Here is a 20,447-nt window from a genome sequence, read left to right on the forward strand (position 1 = left end):
TCGATGAAACACTGTTATATCGCCTTGACACAAGTTTTTACGCATACTAAGACACTTTAAACGAAAATGAAAATTTACGAATAACAACTATGTTTTAGAAGAAGAAGAAGAAAAAGAAGAAGAAGAAGAAGAAGAAGAAGAAGAAAAATGATAAAAAATTTATTAGTAAATAGAAGCTTGTTAAGTGTTAAGCTGATAAATATACGGCAAGTTGACATACAGCCATAGCTTTTTCGATTAAATTATTGAACAGTACGACCGTGAGTTAAAAAAAAAAAAAGTATTTAACGACCGACATTTTACAATGTTTTACCTCTTACGCACACTAATTAAAAACACCATTATTAAAGAGAGAAAATCATTCATTCGAATGTTAAATACAATTACGCGTGCAATTGAAAGTGAATAATAATGTAAAAACTATTATTCCGAAGTGCTCTTATAAAAATACAACGGCGTTATTAATGTATCAATTTTCTGTTTCATTTCGAATATTGCGTTGCAAGAATATTTATCTTAATATATCCATATACGCGTATTATCATTCTTAATTATTTTAAAAGGTATTACACACTTGGCGCAATCACATTACATACATTGAATTATCAAAGGGTTATTACATCTTGTAATCTCTATGCAGCAATACACTATGATATGTAACATGTAAATAATATGATAGTTTTTATTACAATACGTGTCATAGTCCGTCGAAGCCAAAGCCGTTCGTGAAATCGATGAATTGTGCATTTGATATGAAAAAAGGCAAATTACTTTCTCTATTAACAATATTTATTTGCACTATTTAAAGAATCGAGTGATCTTTTTATTACTTAATTATTTATTAATTTGAATATAATGAAACTGGTAAGATTGTAATTCTTGGCCAATATCATATCACTAAAGAAATATAAAGACATATAAAATTTCCAAACTAAATACACTTAAAAAAATATATTTATTAAATATACATTTATATAGGGAAGATGACTTTTTTGGAACGATGAAATTCATATCAATTTATTTTTCGCACTTAGGAAGAATTCGGCATAAGTTAAAGAAAATATATGTGAAAAAGTAAAAAAAACAAAAACAAAAACAAAAAAAAAATACCAACGGGTGACTTTAACCGCAAAGTTTTTAATAATTGTCGGGCAAAAGTTTCATAACGGCTAGAGGACCAAAGATAGGATAAGATATACCACAGAAGATTCGATCGTTCGTGGAATTGCAGGTTTTTAAAGCATTTGCATTCATTTTTTTTTTTTTTTTTTTTTTTTTTTTTTTTTTTATCTTTGCCATAATTTATACAAAAAAGAAAGAATAACGAGAAGATTAATAAACAACGCAAATAAATTGTGGCGATGCTTCGAGTTATAGCATATACAACAATGTATGCCTATGATGTATACCGACTGTACCATATAATTTTATAAATACACCTCTATATATATATGCGTGTGCGTGTGCGTGTGCGTGCCTGCGTTTGTGTTATGTGTGCGCGCGTGAGCATGCGCATGCGTACGTGTGTACAGAAAGTAACTTTTAAGTAAATTATAATCTGACGTAGTCAAAGTAGAGCTTGGATCATAAGTTAAAAAGAAAAAGAAAAATGAAAGTAAATGAAGAGCCAAAAATGGACTAAGGATTAATTAGCAAACAATGCACATATCACAGACACACATAAACACAGAGAGGATTTTCATTCATAGACATTAAGGATTGTAATTTTTTCATGACGAGAGATCAAGCAGTATAATAATAATTGTATAGAAATAAGACACCGCGAATTTACTTTCTGCTTAAGAGGTACACAACTTATCATGTCCAATGTGTTTTAGGATTTTCTTTCATCAAGTTTGCGTCCTCGGCTTGGTGATATATAAAAATGTCTTTAATTAAGTGCCGAGAATGAATGTGTATGTTACAGGCAGTTAAATAGATAGATGGTTAGATAAATAGATAGATAGATAGATAGATTGATTGATTGAGAGAGAGAGAGAGAGAGAGAGAGAGAGAGAGAATGCCGCATGAATGTTGTTTGATAAAAGAAAAAAGTTTGATGGATTCTTGTCTTTCTTTTTCTTTTTGATGTAGGATAGTTATTATAGAGTTTTATTTAAAGCGCAAGAAAAAAGGTGTTGAGAGATATGACATAAAATTACAAGTAATGTTTTGTGTTGACAAAGGAAGAACCAAAAATTATATTTTATCGCTATAAAAAATATTGATTGACTAAATTGTTTTTCTTACAAATCATTTTGTTTATTAATTTGTGTACCCATTTCCACTTCCTATCTTTTAAATCCGTTCTTTATTACGATCTTTGATATTAAAAAATTTTTAATACCATATAGTTGTGAAACTTCCTAAAGTTATAAAATTGTCTTTTTTAAATTGAAATATAAATGAAGAAATCCCATTATATATATATATATACAGTTTTAATTTCGCGAATATTAAAGCAGGAAGCTGTTAATTTTGGAGGGAAAAAATGCATAATTCCAGTAGACATTTCTACTCCATTGGATATTTCTTACTATGAAATACTAAAAAATAGAAGCTAATAAGAACACTAATAATAATATGAAGGGGTTAGCCGAGAGCCGCAAGGTATTTTGTCAAACCGACATCTCGTCGTTCGCGATAAGACAAGCTGCGACGGAAAAAACACGGACGACTAAAAGTCCTTTAGAGGCGCGTAGACCGACCCAAACGCTCCGAAGAAAAAGCTTCCCGTTTAGGGGAGCGCGACATTGATTTTAATTCCAGCCGCTCACGAGCTCGCCGGCCCTGTCATATCCAATTACACGCTTGGCGCGCAACATTTTTTCAACGCCTCGCGAGATTAATCGCGAGCCGAGGGCAAAATCCGGGCCGGAGTTGTGGTGGCGCTCGGTCGGCTCTTGCAATCCTGCCGCTGATAATGGCTCGCGCGAGCCCCGCGAATCAATTTAATTGCCCTTCGTGTCAGGTGTGGCCGGTGCGCGGCGAGATTGAAAATGGAGAAACGGGCACCGCGGCGCGCACACGGTAATTGGCCAATTTGCAATTCCCGATCGATCCGCGGCTGGATAAGCGGGCCCGAATTCGGCCTAAATTGGATGATACTCGCTGTTGGAGAAGTCCGAAATCCATCCGGAGATCGGATTAACGATAATTTCCGGCTACGCGGTGAGGTATAGTGGGGGCAGGAGAAGCAGGAACCTCGCGAGTCACACGTGGGCGCTGCCCTCGGGACCGCTACCACTTGACTGGACTTTCAATTTCTTTACTTATTTTCGAGAGGCCGGCTTGCGAAAGTGATTTTTTCTCCGTTAGATTTATGATTTATACCCTTTGGTTGCCCAGGCAGTGGAGCTTTTAATAAAGGAATTCGATACTTTGTATTTACCTAGGCTGCAGCGCTCTTTTGCATACGAATAGATAAGGCTTCGTCGCTTCGAGCGTCGACATGTTTATTTATACAATATGTCGATCAAATTGTTCATACGCTCGTAAAACTTCAATTTACAAAGCCACATACTTGAACTTTAGTTTACCAAGTTTTCACAAAGTAACATAGAACTAATGGTTCATTTGTATTTATATATCGCTATATTTGAAAAATGAATCGAATTATTTGTATTAGAATATTTGTATTAGAAAACTGCGTGCATAGCATTTCAATATTCGAGGAATAAAATTTTAATCCTTGGAAAGTATGAGGTAACGTTTCAGGATCGTGAAGCAAATATTTTGTAGCGATTAATCAAAACTTAAATCATCTATCGAAACTTACCGTTTTTATTTGCATTATCAGCATATATTTTATAATTTCCTGCAGATTTAATATAAATATTACGAAAGTGATGTATTAAATGGAGCAAATATTGTTTAATTTGCTCTGTAAATATTTAATGCCATTTAAGATCACAGAATAACATTTTATTCTATAATAAATTAAAAAACTTTTCACGTTTAATGTCTAAATCAATGTGTTCATTGTTCGATGCAATAAAATCAACAATAAAGAACAATTTGACTATATCGTGAAACAATTGCAATCGACGTATAAATTATGCAATCGTAAACTCACATATCGACGATTTAATTAAAATAGGAAGCTCATATTTTTCATCGTGGGAGTGTGTTAAATTAATAAAGACTAAAATCTTAATAATAAATGTATAAAATATATAATCAGCCTTTTCTATGAATACGTAATTGCCTTGGATAATTACCTCCAATAGATCATACTCTACTCTGCCTATTTTATTTTTCATTTTTATTCAATACTTTATAATAATAAACACATCAAATCCTAATTTACAAATATGATCGAGATCACTGATTTTGATTAAAAGCCTGTATAGCTTACAAGGATTTGCATATCGAAATCTAAAATCAAATTAAAATAAAAATTTGACTTTTCTTTCTTAATATACATATTATTGTTAGGAGAATTAAAATAATACAACAGCTAATATATAATATAAAATATTGATTACAAGCTAAGATTTTATTTAATTAAATATACTGACAATTAATTTAAATTCTTTAACATTCCATAGTTAATGGTGAATTTTGCGTTTACTAACTTGTAATAAGACGTTATGCAATAATCAAATGGAACTATGATTTAAATGTAAATATTTTCATAAGTATATTAAAGAAAATGCAAACAAATTTGTTCAATATACAAAGCCATATAAAGTGCTAAAATGAGGTGACGAAATTTCAAAATAATGAAAGGACAATTAGTTGTGCAAAATGAGAACGTTTAAAAAGGAATTTTTTTTTATATAAATGTACGGTTTAAATTTAAAAGAATTCCGTGTGAATTTTTCATGGATACAAATGTAAAGTAAATTATTTTTTTTTCTTCCAAATATACCATTAAGGCATTTAAATATACGCCTCCTTATACAAGTATTTTCTTAATTAGCGTACATCACCTGCTTTTTATTTATTACTTATCCACTACTGAAACACAAAATGTTTTAAGGCTTCCGGAAATTTTAATACATTTTTAAAGATGTGCGACAGGTTTAAACTGGCCATTACAGCATCATTTATCTTAGTTACATAAAGCTCGGTAACTTCAAGTCACATATAAAACTTCAAATTAAAATGAAATTATTAAAAGCTACTGTGACACATTACATGCAGTTTCTTGTCCTTTTAAGTTTAAAAGCTTATCTTTGAAGTCGACCTTGTTTATAAAATCGAAATTATTAAATTTAATTCCCATTTAAAATTTCAGATCATTAAGTGGATATTTGTGAAAAATTTGTTTACTTTTGAAGAGAAAAAAAAATCAATGCGTTCGTTTTAATAGAAATTGTTATCATAGATACATACTGTTTTCAATTGAAATTTTGTAAAGGCATCATATGAAAAAATACATTTTTAAAGCAAAAGAAAAAGGTCATAATTTCATCATTCCGTCTTCTTCTCCTTTCCTCCTCCAACACACATACAGAGTTAATTTGTGATATAAGACTTTCCTTTAAAATATTTATAGAGCTTATCATTAAAATATTGGCTGCAAATCCAGCATTCCTAATATTTATAATATACATCATCCGTATTAATGCATAAATTGCTGACAGAAAGTGTGTATAGATTACAACATAAACTGCTAAATAATTGCTTTGCTCTCTAATATTTTGCATATGCGTAAATTGCAATCGAAGCAAGGATTCAATTATAGGTCGGTTCGACTTGATGGCCAAACTACATACGAGCATACATCAATCGGGCCAAACGTGTCAAATAATTGTCTCCGAGAATCTGGCGCAAAAAAGAAGGAAAAAGACAAAAAATAATAAAAAAAAAAAAAAAAGAAGAAAAAAAAAAGAAAAGAAAAGAAAAAACAATCATTACGCGACGAACGAATCGAGGCCCAAAGATCCGGAAGAATCTTAACGTTCTGAATCAAGATCACCCTTTAATATCGACAGCTTCCGAACCGGTTTATGCATCGAGTCTCTTTGCCTCTCTTTTTTATACGTTTGAACAAGCTTACATACAGAGTAACATAGTGGAGAGGCGGCGGTGAGCTCGTTCACTTTTAAATGTTAAAGCCTGATTGCGCTTGCATATGATGATGAACGGAATATGAAGAGAAGAGACAAATGGGAGAGAAGAGGAGTATATAAAGAGAGAGAGAGAGAGAGAGAGAGAGTGAGTGAGAGAGAGAGAGAGAGACTGGTGAATTTAATAAGGCCGCCGACGATGATTACGTGCGAATTTTCAAGCACCTTGAAAAATGTTTCGGACATTTTTCCTTACTTTTTGTAAGTGATCGAGGAAGGTAGTTAGTTCTACAGTTTGATTTAAAGGTATAAATACTCGAATGCTCGGATTTAATGTTCGAGCGAAATTTTTTTAATCCTTATCTCGTTCATTAAGTTGAATTTTTTTGTAAAACATTATCGAAATTAATGGCGATGAGTACATGTTAACAATTTAATTGTTCATTTGATGGCGAAATATAGTTTTGGTGTGTACGCAATTATTTATTCGTAATGTAGTGAAACATTGTGTAAACAGGTTCGGTTGGCTGCTCTTCATATTTAACGATTTTCACTTAAATCAATTCGTTAACGACGATATATATATATATACTTATGTATTTATGTATTTTATGTTGTAATGTAAATTTATTTTAACTTACTGTAATATCGAAGATTAAAATGCGTTATCTGATCTATGAATAATTTGGTCCTAATCAAGTTATACTGATTTTAGGTGATCTTATATGAACCAGATCAAGACCAATTAAATTTACCATTAAAACTTGACAATTTATAAACTATACAGACCCTCGTCAATTCATACTTAATGAAATGTTTATTTTAGTAAAAAAAGAGAGACCAAGAAAAAAACAAGAAGAAGAAGAAGAAGAAGAAGAAGAAGAAGAAGTAGAAGAAGAAGAAAACTAAGGTCATAAATTAGACTATAATATGAACAAAATAACATTTTTTTCAAGAAATAATACTATTATTCTAATTTTTATTACGAACGAGAATACATCTCGTTAAATGAACTACGTCTTTGAAATAAAACAAAACAAAACAAAACAAAACAAAACAAAACAAAACAAAACAAAACTAAAAAACAAAAACAAAACGTATGATTCGGTAACATAGGAACACGAAACTTTAATTTAACAAGTTTCTCTTAGAATGAAAAATTGTTCTAATTTAAAAAATAATTTCAAAATAATTTAAAATTGATTTAATTAATAAGAACGATAACTATTCTACGCGCTTACGGCATGCGAGTAAGTAATGCTCGAGAGTCATGCTAACGAAGCGTCTACCCTAATTCGTCAAACACGACATACAACAGTGAATGTTATTAATAAAATAATTCAAGCAGCCAACTAACAGGCATGCAGAGTTTTTATTACCTCGTTCGAAAAATTATTTTTTTATTTCCAATGGCCAATTCGATGAGACAGGAAGATCTATGTTTCGAGAAAGTCAAAGTATCCAATATAGCTTGAAACAATTTCAGCGTAATTTTTCATTACGCGCAATAATCACCTGAACCGTGTGAAAATCGCGTAAGTGCGCACATCTGAGAAGAAATCGTAATCGACCATTCAAATCTCCAAGCTATGCGCGCTAGGCGCGCGCTTCCGAGTTTCCAGGATGCTAAAACACAAGGATATAAAATCGATTAGAGAAGGAGTTGTAACGCAGCCGGCCGCTGTGCCGTTAAGAATCGTAAAGAATCGTAAATCTGACAACAATGCGTCTGACAAATGCTCGCGCTCCACGTACTTTACGACTGGGACTCAGGGCGTAAGCACAGGTAGCCGGCACCAGGAGCTGCATTACGAGGCTAAGGCGAGCGAAAAGAGAGAAAAGAGTGCATTAAGGATGAGAATGATTTTTTATCCTCCTTCCCCTTTTTCAAATGAGTAGCTGCGCGGCTCGTCCATTCCTCCATTCTCCCCTCCCTCCCTCCCTCGCGACTATATATATATATATATATATATATACGTACAACATTTGGCATCGCGCCAATAATTAACGCTCGTAAAACCAGAGACGTGGAAAGCAGGGCGGCAACTGGGATCCGACCGACTCGCCATGAGCGCGCGCGCGCGCGCGCACCGATTCTACTTTATGTTGAAAATATTACGCTTATTACTACGCGCAGCCGCCGATTCCAATATTATCCGCGCCTTTTATTTCGTTAAAAACAGGGACAGACGCGGCAGCTCCTGCCGACACCGAGATCGTCCAAAGTGATTCGGTTTTGGTCATTTTTTTTTTTAACCCTTTCAACGTTAGCTAAGCGTACCTGCATGCCAAGCTTGTTTTATGAAAAACAATTTCTCCCCCCAACTCCTCCAAAATTAAAATAAAAAATCCAAATTCCTCTCGATTGTAAGCATTAATTACACCTAAATTTTCAATTTACGCCATGCAAAAAATAAAAATTATATTTAAATTTCTCCTTTATTTTGCTTTAAATAATAATTTCATCTATTATTGCCATTATAAGCGGCTAAGTAATAACATAACAGTAAAGTTTGAATATTTCGTTATCCTTTATGATCTTTGATGTGATTGTTATTTGTAAAATTGTACGCTTATATTCATTGTGATTCGTACATAAAATTAATTGGAGATTATGATATATGAAAGAAAGTATGAAATTATTTTGTTAACATAATATATCATATATGTTTTCATATATTTTATAAATAATTGAATTAGTTCAAGTACATAAATATCGAATTTGTGTGTTATACGCGAGGAAAAACATTGCGACAACAAGAAACTACTACTATTATTATCCCACATAGAGTTTAGAATATTTAACATTAATAATCGTATTTAATTGATATTTGTATAATTGCTTTTCAATACATTATAGGATATCAAATTATCGATTAAATCCGCGTCTGAAGTTATCAATTCATTTATGTTGCTGACAATAGGTGGTATGAATAAATTTTAGAGATTTCAGTCCATTATGTAGAATTTTACTTGACTTAATCTTTTAGTAATGGAAGGCATTCAAGACTTTCAATAAAATCCGTGACTAAAAGTGCGTGCAGCTATGTACTTTCCCATTTGCTGCATGGTATTATTGGATATTTTTCTATATTCATACAAAGTATCGTTAATTACATACGTCGGATATAAAAGATTGAAAGCATTTTCATGATAGTTGAATTTTCAAATTTAGAAAATTTCTAAGAATGGCGTACTGAAATTCAGTATTATTTCATTAAATTAATTTTCATCTTTTAATATATAAAGATTCATTATATTAAAGATTTTTCCAAATAAATGGCAGCGCCGATTATTGTTTAATTTATATTTTACCGTATTTTGTTGAATTGTAACATTGAATATTACTACAAAGCTGAACAATTAACATTTAAACTTTTCCACGCTTTAAAATATCTATTTTTAAAAAGGCTTTGAGATCGTCTCCGTAGGTTATCAAAAATAAGAAAACAAAAAAGGTTTTGAATTGACATAATTCAAGTCTCGTAGTTAAACAAAAATCTAACGAATATGTTAACAGCAGTTATATGAAAAGAAGTTTTATTTGTTATCCAAACATTTAGAAATAAAAGGCTATTTAAGTTATGTATAATTTGATTTTTGTATATTATTTGATTTCTAATGTAATTGATATATTTACTTGAATAACGATACTCAATAGTATAAAAAAATTTTCCTTTTAAATATATGTATGTAAATTTTGAGTAATCATGACTTGCCGAATGGTAAATTTATTGCCACAATCTCATTTTTCACAAAATTAACATTTATCAAAGTGTAAGTAATATTTGAAAAAATTTATATTAAGAATCGCTTCAAGAAAATTCTTTCATTATTATTCAATTGATAATGTCATCTTATAAGGTTACTTTTAATCAAAATTTTATTCAATTATTCAATAATAAGTGGACAAATTTTTTTAGAAAATTTACATTAATTTTATATTATAATCGTGTTAGGTATGACCGATGAATCACCAACATTTATCTAATCAATATAATTCTTATATCTAATGATTAACAGAATAGTTTGATTTGCTCAATATTCTTCTTAAAGTATTTAAAATTATGTTAAACAATTTTACAGTTTGCTAAAGTAATGTTAATCCGACCAACATTGTGAATATCAGCATTTTTATCATATTAATCTGATTTATTATTAATTACTTAAGTCTGATATGAGCAGATCAATTTAAACATTTGAAAATAAGAACTCGTGTTAATGAAATGTTAATAAATGTTATGAAAGTACGCTAGATACTTACCACTTTATTACTACCAAATTAATTCATTTTAATAAAATTTTGTTTACATCGATATCCGGCAATGATAATTATTAACAATACCATTAAAATTGAAACATTAAAAGTCATATTTTATCAGGAGATTCTGTCAAGAACTATGCTCATAAACAACACATCTAGACTATGAATTAATAATGAGACTTTTGATAGAGTGGAAAATTTACAGGCGATTCTTCGAAGAAATTACGAAGCGAAAGATGTAAATATCCACCACGGAAAAAGTCTTAACGAAGTTGAACAGCTATTCGGTGTATAATTTTCTAGACCGCTTATCTGAAATTGACAAGCTCTCATCATTGCATATCTTATATGCTCAATGCATAAAGGATGACTCGCGCGCTACTAAGCCGCATACACATTTTCCTTCTTTATCATTTAAAGCTGTAGCATTAGCATTTTAATGTTTCAAATATCTTCAATTGCTAATAAACTTTTCACATACCGGAGATGAATTGTTCGACAATATTCCAACACTACTGTCTTAATGATTTTGTAAATATGCCATGCGTATTAATAGGGTAATGATTATAAATTAAAAATAAGCATGTTTTGCGCTTCTAAGATTTTAATTTATGTAAGATTGAATTTTATATAGAAATTTCATTCATTCAAAGTAAATAAAAAAAAAACTATTAAAATTTCATTCTTATATTAATAGGACATCTTTGCTGTTTTTTTTTTTTTTTTTTTTTTTATTTAAACTGTATTTGAAAATATATTGGGACGTAGAATATTTAAGCGCGATATTAAAATATTAAATTTTGTAGAAAATAACTAGTAAGTATCGGTCACTTTTGTCACGTCGCCTCCCTTTCGATGTGTGCAATTATCCGTAGACAATAGCAAATATTTCACATTGAACAAAGTTGTTATTGGTTAGTATATTTTAACATTCATTATTCAATTTATTGTTATATTCTTCAAAGGAATACTAGATCCTTATCATTAAATTTATAATTTTAGAAAACATCATCTTTGCAGAACTAGTTATTAAATTGAATAAATTAAATTTTTTACATGTTTTCATTGCACACTTTTATCTTTCTTAGCTAGTAATAGATGAAAATTTACATTAAAAAAAAAAAAAAAGAAACACACACACACACACACACAAAATAATGTTTAAGAATATAATTTTACAAAATTACTAATTTAATGTAATGTTATATTACGCCCCAAGCAGTTTCTAAATTAAATAATTAATCTAATTCATTTAGTAAAATATAATTCATTAATATACTTGAATCAAAATTTAACTTTTTATAACTATTAATGAATCAATGATCAATAATTAAGTCAATTTTAAATATCTTAAATTATGTTAATAAATTTTTATTATATAAACGACATGAAAATCCATTAGTCTCGCCTTTAATTACTATTCATTTAAATAGTGATGGTGTACCAATAAATTTTTTTTGAATAATTTTATATTTTGTTACATGTACAGATAATTATTTTAAATAAAATTAAATCTTTATCTGTGTATTTATTAATCTCTCTCTCTCTCTCCCTCTCTCTCTCTCTCTCTCTCTCTCTCTCTCTATATTATATTTATATTTTATAGACGATTATCAATTTAAACGGGAGAAAACTAACCATATAGAGTATTCACATTGCAGATTTTTGTTTCTCATTATATAAACATATTTTTATTTGTGTGCATAGAAATACTCTCTACATAAATAAATAAATAAGCAAAACAATTTATATATATATATATATATATATATATATATATATAAGTATATTAAAAAAGAGATAGAGGGAGAGAGTGAGAGTGAGATATAGAGAAAATTTACAATATGCGTACTCTATGCGGTTAGTTTAGTAGTCGTATAATATGCGGTTAGTTTACTCCCGTTTAAATTAATAATGGCTTATAAATAACATGCAAAAGACAGAAACGAAGAAAGGAATAGAAAACAGAGTCAGAATAAAGTCTTTCCGCTTAAATTATCAAGTCTCAACCATTAAAAAGAATTCACAAACTATTATACAATACATACATTGTATCCATTTTCTATCTTTATTAGCATTCAATATCACGTTTTTCTCTTATCTCCAATGTATTCGTTTCTTTATTAATTATTAATTGGTTATATCTTTTATTACATTAAAATTCGATCTCTTTTATACTTTGTACTATATATATATATATCATAAAATTACAAAATAACTAACAAATTTAATTTAAATAGGCTAAATTCAATAATACAGACAAATTAATTAGTAGTTAATTTAATTATTTTGCTTTTAATTTAAATATCTATATTTTACTATTTAAATAGTAAAATTTAAACTTGCGAGGGTTAATAGGTTTAAATGATGAAACCTATGCAATAATAATCTATGGAAATATTTTGCTAGTTTTATGTTATCAACGCGATAATTGTAAATGTTAGTTGTTGCTTACGAAATCAAAAAATTTTGTAACTTTTATTTAAGAAATGTGCGTAGATAAATATTTAAGAAATTCTATTATGTAAAAAAATATGTATATATATCCTAGATTAATTAATATTTACTTTTACAGTATTATAATTTCATATCGAAATCTATTTTAGAATACAAACTTTCAATATATTAATCTGAAAAAAGTACTTCATTGTTCAAATATTAAATTTAATTTATTGTTTTCGTATCATTCATAAATTTTAATAATATTATCCTATATATATTGTATTTAGTGTATATTAAATAAATGATAAAATTACTTACATAAACTAATGTTGCGTTGAATATAATTATCAATATTTTTAAATTATTTTTCAAATTTATTATTTAATTCATATTCATATTATATTTAGCACTAAATGCGGATTATTTTTTAGAATAAAATTTACATGACAAATCAAAGGATAAAGAATTACTTATTACTAATGTAGTAAATAAACTTTACAACCAATAACCTAAAAATATATAAATATACATTTGAAACACATATTTATACAGATGTGATTTGCCGATTTGAAAAAAACTGAAACACATTATTTTGATATACAATTGATTGTTATAAAAATTAAGCATTAAATTAATTTCCCTTCTACAAATACATAAGAATATATAAAACAAATTAATAGGCTATGATTTCATAATAATAGACAATAAATCCGTTGTATGTTTAAGTATATCTTAGCTTCAAAATATCGAAATCTACTATAGTTTGAATTTAAATATTTTAATCATAAGATTAATTTTAAACAAAAAATAAATATTCTATTTAAATTTTTCACATTTGGAAAAAGTGAAGGTATTGATATTTAAAGTGTTGCAAATTCTTTTTCTCTTTTATTTGTACGATGAAACATACGTTTTTCTCCTTACAATTAAAAATACGAATACGTTTTTACGTAAACATAAGAGTTTTATTTACAATGATGAGTTTTAAAAGTTTTAATTTTTAAAGAAAATAGAATATCTAATGAAAACTAAATTTTACAAAAATTTATAAATTATCTACAATAGAAAACTAAATCTTGCAAAAAAAAAAAAAAAATAAATAAATAAATAAATAAATAATAATAATAATAATAATGGATTTTCCATACATTACATTGATTTCTCTTTATAAAAAGTAATTCAATTGCGTACATGATTTAAAAAAAAATTAAATAAATTCAATGACAATAATTGTATAGATCATGAATATTGCTCATACTAATAATGTTGAATTATGTAAGAGCGTATGTAATTGGTTAAATACAGTCTTGGAATTAAAATTCTGAATTTTTGTCTATACATTTGAATATAAATCCTGTATTTACAATATAAGTTTATCATCGGAATCTCACAATTAATTGATTACAATTGTTATATTGATAAGTTATATTATTAATTAAACGCAATAAAGTTTTTATCTTAAATATTATTAAACATAAAATTTGATTGTACAAATTTACTAAAAATAGTATTTGAAATTGATAAAATTCTAGGTAAATAAAATAGAATAGATACATAATTTTACATTGAAATACATTTTAAATAAAATTTTATAAAATATTTTTCATTATAACCTATTTGAATTGTATTTAAAGATTTACCGAGAGTACTTATCTTCTTTCTATTAATATACTAAAATTTGAAAAATGCAAATGTATTATATTACTTAGAATCATAACCTCTCATTTACGTCCGACGGTTGTTCATATAATTTATTTGGATATTTATTATATTTATATTGCATAAAAATAGATTACATCGTGACTTAATTGTTTCTAGCTCAAATTCTTCTCTAAAACCTAAAATTAGAATACAATTTTCCTATCGGTCAATATTCTTTGAAGTATTAATATTTGTGTGAATGATTGGAACTTTATCATTTATCTGCCTTCTGATAATATTTATCTTTTACTTGATATTAATTCTAATAAAGCGACCAATGTTGTCGTTGTAAATTAGTAACGAGAAAATTCTCTTTTGAACAATTTTTATTCTTTTTCCACTATTTATCATGTCAACATCATCATATAGTAAAATAATAAAATCGATATAGTAAACAGTTGATATATTAAACAGTTTTCAAAAAGAGAAGTTGGATATAAAATATTTTCTGCGTAATTATCAAAGTTTAGCGAAACAATTGACTATACTACTTCGCCTATCGTATTGTTTTCAATGCTATTCCTTTCAAATAAACAAATAAAATATTTAAAAATGTAAAACAATATTTTTATTAACATATAGTAGTAGAAGTTAATAGTAATATTAATTAAAAATCGACATGTATCTATTAATTTGTAATGTTTATGATTCTGCGAATTAACAGAATAGTACCTGTGTTAACTGTCTATATCATTTTCAAATAAATGTTAAACTATCATTAAAATATATATGAATATTGATTCAATATTGAATGTAAATAATATGTATTTAACTATTGAAATGTCGCTTAAGTTCCATGACTTATATTAATCATTTATTAACTATAATTGCACGTATTGGCACAGAATACGTATTTATAGCTCATTTTATTATTGAAAAATTATTCTTTGTACAAACAACTTTGTGATATTTATATGGAATTAGATGAAATTATAATTTAATAGAGTGATTCAACTATGGTTGTAACGAACGATCTAAAACTGTATTTTAAATCAGTAGTTTATCAGGTAAAGGCAAAATTTCCAACGCATCTCGCTAAACATACAGTTTATCCTTATGGCGTAGTTTCAAATACAAGTTGTAACAAATTCTGTATTGAATATTAAGTTGACTAGAATAAAAAAAAAACGTCTTGCAAGCATAAAATCATTAAATGTAAATGTAGTTTTCGAAACATTTATATAAGGGCGACACATACACACACAAACACATAAAAGCTTTCGAAAGTTCTGTAAATCAATTAGAAAATTGCCGTTCTTGTATAAGAAAAAAATAATGCATCCATACTTTGGATACTTCTTTCTTGTATTTTTTTTTTTTTTTTTTATTCTCGATGTCGAGAATTGTATATGTGAATTGGCAAAACGTGAATGACATCCACGGAATAAATTATTGTCAAGCTACCACGTTATAATTGCATTCAGTCAATAATTGTATATTTAAACCAAACTGTACCTACACCTATTTTAGGTAGACGTCGAACTCAACGCAAGACGATCGATCGTTTCGTTCAAGGACTTGCCAATTCCAACATTTACAGTTTTATTACAATTTTACAAAATCTACCTTTACATCGTTCCATCTCCTCGAATTCTTTAATTAAATATAAGTCCCAAGATGAAAAATATAAGTATACGATAATCTTGGATTTAATTAATTGTTGCTTGAAGATTATGTACATTTATTGTATTATTGTATTATACGAAAAATCTCAAACTTTAATGTGGTTTGAAGTTGTTTTAAGTTTTATTACATCTCTTACTACATTTGAAGTATCCTAGATTGACATATAAATCGTATGTAAATTCTTGTTATATCGGGAATGGTTTACCCCGAGTCCTATATAAATTAAAGATTCGTTTTAAAGTAATTGCAACATAAAAATAAAATTTATCCAATGAGATAGTTTTCGGACCACGTTTCATATATGTATGCATATTTAATAATTACAACAAACTGTAAAAAATTTCATACCCGACTCATATTATCTGTAAAATATTGTTAGATTTTCGTCGAGAGTATAGATAAAAGTAGATGCGTTGACGGAAAATAAGAGTCTATATGTTGAAGAAAAACACGACGTGAGTAAATTTATTTCAGTCTAGATATAGTGAATTTATTCTTTTTGTCTTTGTATTCTGTCACCACTGTGAATACTGTGAAACGAGGGTTCAAATGAATATCTCTGAAATATAAATGAACATGAGGACGGTCGTCGTGTCCTTATGTTGTGTAGCCATATTACATTGTATATGCGTGCATAAAAGTGTTTATACATGTACACGTGTGTGCGAGGGTCTGTAAGTGTGTGCGTGTGTGCGTAAGCGTGTGTGACGGGTTGGTAGGAGGGGGTGGGGGAGGGGGCGAGGCGACAATAAACAGTGCTGGTTCGAAAATGCGAAAAACGCGGGGACTATTGGCGTACCGAATAACTACTTCAGTTTATTGATATTTCTATTTCTTAAAGCTTCGTGTAAACTTACGTTGCCGAGGTACACCAATACGTAGTGAACGATTTTACTGAAAAGGACACCTTTTATACCTATAATTTTTTTTATTCTACTACGCGATTTGAAGGTTCTAACAATAGCAGCCGTTAAAGAAAAGCTTAAAATACTAATTTATATTAGTTTTACTTATATAGAGTTTATTGATAGTTTGGACGCTATTATTTATTAAAAGACAATGAATATTTTAAAATTTTGACTAAATAATAAGTGTTTCGTCTGAAATGAGGTCATATAAAAACGTTTAAATTATTTTTTCCAATTGTTTTGTCAATAAAGCAATTTCTTAAATTAAAATCACGAATAAAATATAATATAACATTATAATAACCATTATAAAATTATAAAAACAATTATAAAAAACATTATAAAAATAATAAAAATTATTAAAAAACTTGAAATTTATTTTTATACTTTTGTATCAATAATTACATTCTATTATTTATTATATAAATAATTTATTCTTGGTAAAATCTTAATTTCTTGCATTTACATTTTATTCTGAGACTATTGTTATACATTAATAAATATTACTAAGGATTTAAAATAACCCTTTACAATGTAATATTAATACGCAATTAATGTGTATATGCCGAATTTCATAATCAATACGTATTTATTTAATTTACAAATAACTATATATCAACACTCGTAAAGGTTTTAATAACAATTTTTCTATTTAATAAGACATATTTAATAAATGTAATAATTTAAATGTGATAGTTATTTGATGTATTTTTTATATATGTGTGTATTATCATAAATTTAACGCACGTGCCGTTTTATAATGCATTCATAATTTATAAAAAATATATGCAATAGTATTTATTATTTCATTTTGTATATAATGTTTTATAACATAATATAATGGATTATATTAACAATATAATCTATTATATCAGTGAAAACTTAAAAATGCATATTTCGCTAAATAGACATAAAAATCAAACAAATTCATATATTGTGTATGAAATAAAAAAAAAAACAAAAAAAAACAAAAACAAAACAAAAAAATGTACTTAAAATGATAGGATTAAAGTGTTAAACTAAGTATATTTAGTATATATTATTTGCGAAATCATATGATGATTATAATTCTTAAATACAAACTTAAAATGATTAGATGTTTTATACTCGAAATTAAATATTTTTTTTTTGTATGAATAATTTGTGCAAATGATAAGTTGGCTAAATAAAATAAAATAATCGAGTAAAATAATGTTAATGTGTATATTATTAAAACTATGTAATCTGTTGTTGCCTAATGGTCAATTTAAAAATGCGTGTTATATGTATTTCTTTGAAAAAAATTTCTATTTGTCTTTTATCGTAAATTATTCTCTATGTAACGAGATATTGTGCTTTTTTTTTTTTTTTTTGTAGATTAATGAATCATGTGAAATTAGATTAACATCAAATAAATAATTTATTCGATTGATTGAAACCAGAATTATGAAGAAATGAAAATATACGTATACTACTAAGTAATTAGAACAAATTGCTTTACGTATTTGAGTATAGTAATTGTAAATTTCTAAAATCTAGCAATTAAAATATACGAAAATTCTTTACTATGAAAGATTTAATTTAATGATAATGAACATAAATTTTCGCGAAATGAATTATTGTAATTTCTCATATCCGTATTTATAAATATCGTTATCATGACTTTGATTATATTTTTTATTAGCACAACTGGTTTTTGAATTTTGTATGTTCAGCCAAGCATATTCGCATTCAACACATGACAAGTTAAAAATGTATGCGGAGTACAGTAGCGGAGTTGCTTGTTTTTTAATACAATTAATTTTGTCACTTTTCAAAAAATATGCAATTTATACGTTGTTTTTATCAATCAGAGAAATGTTAATTACATTTTTCTTTTCCCATTAATTAAAAAATTACATTCAAACATCTGTTGGTTATTTTTATCATAACACGAAGGGATCATAGTTAAAAGTATAATTTTAAATAATTTCTGCACAAATCAAATTGAAAATTAAACATAAATTTTAACGTGCGCTTGTGTTTCCGCTGTAAGCAGTGATTAATTATTACGAAGAAGCTTGAGTGAAAATTTGCCACAATTCAAGTGCTTGAAGGTATATGCTAAAATTTGCTAAGAATCATACTGATTTTAATTTCGAATTAACTAATAAGCTGCTGTAACTTTGCACAAAAAATAAAAAAAAAAAAGGAAAAGAAAAGAAGAAGAAAAAAGAAAAAAACAAGAAAAAAGAAAGAAGAAAAGAAAAAAGAAGAAAAAATAAAAGAAACGAAAGAAGGAGAAAAAAGACTTACAGTCTCATTTAATTCTTAAATTACTATTTGTTTTATTCCATTATGAGTAATACTTTCGTTTTCCCGTCATTTATTAACAACTACCGATTACGAACTGAATTGCGGGAGAATATTAAAAAGAAGAAAAATTTACACCCTATCTACTCTAATAATTTGTCAAAAATATACCGCTGACGAAGGCGGCGTTTATTTAAATTGAAACACAGCCTATCCAAGGCTCAATGTAATATTACCGAGCGCTGCTTCGTTTTTTGTTTTGTTTTTTGTTTTTTTGCTTTTTGTTTTTTGTTTGAAAGAGGGGGAGCGATCTTGAGCACTCAATCACATTACATATAGCTAATATACCTATTCGTTTAAAGTCTTATTCGGCTTAACACGCCAGGGCGTGTTCTGATTTATGAAAATACTTTCCAATTCCGTGGTAAGCAACGGGAAAACGGCCGTTTGACGAGGCTACTTGTATCAATTAATCATAACAGCCTTATTTATCGACGCTTTAAAGTCGCGATGGAAAATAAATTGCGCCCCAAGACGTATACGGATCGCGCAATTTTTGCCATACGCCAATTCTGAAAAAGCAATCAGGCTGGAAATTATAAAGGCACCGATAATTCGATCATCATGCGTGGTTTTTGACGAGGACGCTGGCATCTCGCGTGTGCTCGACACGGACACGCGACTCTCCAGCGCACTGCTTCGCATAAATTAACCAGCTCAAATCCGTGGCGCATGCAAAAATCCACCGCGCCCCATTAAATATGTATATACCCGATAGGGAGATAAGAGGAGGAGCACCTGTGCGAGCGTCTCCACACTGCGTAGGGAGCATGGAGCGAGCGGGAGGGAGAGCGGGGAATGGATCACCCGGACTACTCATTTGTATATATACAGAGGTCCCTTGCTTTTTCGTTTTCGTTAGCGTGGCGGAGAGGGAGGACGGATTGGGAAGGGTGTCCCTTTGGCTGCCCGGGGTGTTGTCGGCTTGGCCTTTTTATCACGAGGACCTTGACTCGGGCGGGACGACACTCGACAGCCCCGGGCGTTCCGGGCATCGGTGCACGTGTATCGACTCCTCCTCCTACTATTGCACAACTCATTTTTTACAATGCCTGTCCGTTTGTTTGCATATTGTCTTGACGGTCTCCTTCCTCGTCGGACCGTCATTCATTTATCCTACGAGTTCTCTCAACGATATGTTACCCCGAACTCGGCGCA

This window comes from Ceratosolen solmsi, unplaced genomic scaffold (assembly GCF_000503995.2).
Source record: "Ceratosolen solmsi marchali unplaced genomic scaffold, CerSol_1.0 scaffold3, whole genome shotgun sequence".
In the NCBI taxonomy this organism is placed as follows: Eukaryota; Metazoa; Arthropoda; class Insecta; order Hymenoptera; family Agaonidae; genus Ceratosolen; species Ceratosolen solmsi.